This window comes from Rhagoletis pomonella, unplaced genomic scaffold (assembly GCF_013731165.1).
Source record: "Rhagoletis pomonella isolate Grant_MI unplaced genomic scaffold, Rhpom_1.0 Rhpom_scaffold_00187, whole genome shotgun sequence".
Lineage (NCBI taxonomy): Eukaryota > Metazoa > Arthropoda > Insecta > Diptera > Tephritidae > Rhagoletis > Rhagoletis pomonella.
In genome coordinates this window covers 101,120-103,725 of record NW_023458741.1, presented here as the reverse complement: position 1 = coordinate 103,725, position 2,606 = coordinate 101,120, and the positions used below count along the sequence as shown (strand labels likewise).

General features: G+C 37.4%; 1 long non-coding RNA gene across 1 annotated transcript; it reads left to right on the top strand.

Moving 5' to 3' along the window:
* Window positions 1-1,342: 1,342 nt before the first annotated feature.
* LOC118750270 lies at window positions 1,343-2,258 on the top strand. Its single transcript, XR_004994370.1, has 2 exons — window positions 1,343-1,450; window positions 1,507-2,258. It is a non-coding gene; the product is annotated as an uncharacterized LOC118750270 (long non-coding RNA).
* The last annotated feature ends 348 nt before the right edge of the window (window positions 2,259-2,606 follow it).

Genomic DNA, 2,606 nt, shown 5'->3' with positions numbered 1-2,606 from the left:
CAGAGGAAATGCCGGTAATCAATCTATCGGCAATCACATAAAATCTAATTTTTCCAGAGCGTAAGGCAACACCAAAACTGAATGGAAGGTCTGCCATTTTGCGATAGCTGTGTTCCTTGCGGACAGTGTCGCTGATTGTCACTAGTTCCTGCAGGCCTGTTCGCCTACTTTTCTCGGTTGATAAACGCTTCCCCGCAGAGGCTGGTGATAGTTTGTGACAGCTACCTGTAGCTGCGTCCTCACAGGATTGAGTTATATCTTGACACAAATGTGAAAATATATAGAGCAATATATATCAGGGTTGTATTCTGGCATCTACTGCGGTGTCTTGGTAGTTTGACAGCTACGTTTTCCTTTGCACGAAAACTTTCAGGCGGCAACCTTATCCATATTTTGACATACGGCCTGTGAATCAAACCAAACACGCTCGTACGAAAGCTCTATTTTGCGTGTTGCTGGAATTGTCAAAATTTACATCTTTTTATAAATCGCAAGTAATGTACGTTTTCTGTGGTTTTTTATCAGCTTGCATTTTGATTTTGACTCTTTATTATCGCCCACAATATTAGGTGTATACACAATCAGAAGCTGTCAAATTTTACCTAGACCCATGAGCTAGGCGAAGTTCTGATGAGAAATGTCAAATTTTTATTCTGATCCGTCAAAATTTGCTCTTCTGTCAATAGATGAGCGTTTTCTATTAAAAATGCTTGGTATTAGGTTCCTAGATGTAAACTAGCCAATTTTCAGAGGTTTTTTGCGGTTAAGTGGGGGGGGGGGGAATACTTGCTAAGGAGTCACGGCAACCCCGGATTTTTTTTGTATTCCTCCTTGCACTGCGGCAAATTCCATTTGGAAGAGCAACGGAACAAGTCCAAATGACGCAGTGCCCGTTATTCTTCCAAATGGAATATTCCCGCAGTGCAAAGATATAAAAACCCGCTGGCAACTCTGCAGTCAACCATTTACATTTTCGTTTTACAGCCAAACAATTCGGAACGGTGACTTAAAGGCAGCATGGTTCTCATTAGCGCAGTCGGAATTTTTATGCTAGTCCTATAAAAATTTTTGATCATTGTATAGGCTTACAAGTATGGAAAGCGCCATTTTGTTTGTTTACATTTGAAAACAGCTGAGATCACCTGATTTTCAATTCTCTCATTCTCCGCACAGAGTAACATTCAAGTTTCAGAAAAAACTTTAAAATGTAAATTGAGAAATATTTTAGAAAAATGTGTTTTTATTCATTTGAATTCAATAAAAAAGAAATTAAAAATGCGTGCCAAGTCTTGCATTTCCAATAATAACGATAAATGTGTATGTTCCAGGCAATAATTTAAAATATTTGTGAAACTTATCGTTTGCGCTAAAATACATCAATGTGTGTGAAATTCGTTGTCATTGCTTTTGTTTTGAACATCATATTCGTGCCTGCCGGTGGAAAAATTAGGTAAATTTGCATTTATTTTTAAGAAAACATATAATTTAATATATATTTCTTTCCAGAGCGACATACGGACAAGTAAGATGAGCATCGTTTAAACAAATGGTTTATTTTCTTGTAAAAGCAGCCGTGGCCCGAGCAGCGTAAATCGTGGCAGAGAATTATAAGTAATAAGGGAAATAATAGTGCGATAAGAAACTGGAGCTCGGGGAAAACTATAATTTACGTCTCTACGCAGCACGTACGCATGTGTGGGTGCATTTGCGATTGTGGCCTAAGCAGCGGCCCGAAAAACCTTACCAAACCTTTTCTTATTTTACGCTTACATCAACGTTATGCCACAATCACGTGCCGCCGCAGCTGCAGCTACTGGCAGAGGCCCACAGGCACTCGTAAAAATTGGCCACTATTTACTGGACGCAACACAAGGTAGCAGTGAAGATATTGGACCTCATGCATTAAATGTGAGTTTAAGCTCCAACTCGATTTTCAGTACAAATTCTTGAGCTTAAGCTCACCCCTTTAGTGCAAAAATTGAGTCTGACCTTAGACTCATTTTTTATGCATGAGGCCCATTAAATCGCATAAATTGGTTGAAATGGTTGGAAGTGGACCAACAACTTGCTGCCTTCTCGTCAATTTGGTTACGTTGTGTTGACTAACTCCGGAGGCATTATGGATCTTGAGGAGGCCAGACGGTAACATTTGGGAGGCAAAATGCTAGGATTCTTGTTCTAAGCTGGGCACTGGGTATTCACACTTTTGTTAGTGTATTGAAGCTATTGCAGCTGGCAAGAGCAACATGTTTATATTATTTTTTACAAAAATAAAAAGATGAAAGCCATTTAAAGTAATGAGTAAATTTGCGTGGAAGAAAATAAAGATTAAAGAAATTTCTATGATGAATATCGAGGAAAATCGTTTGCATCAAAATTTCTATTCAAATTTTTATTTGAATTATGACATCAACAGGGATGCTTTGAAACGTATCTTTTGAAGAGAAATTTTTATAATTCTTGTGATTATTGATATTTTCTAGAATTAAAAAAGCTAGTTCATATTAAAAAATATATTTAGACCATGATAAAAATATAGTAAGGTAGAACCGCTGAGAGTCACTTTTAAAATTCTTGACGTTTCCAAACAATTTAATTTTTAAATT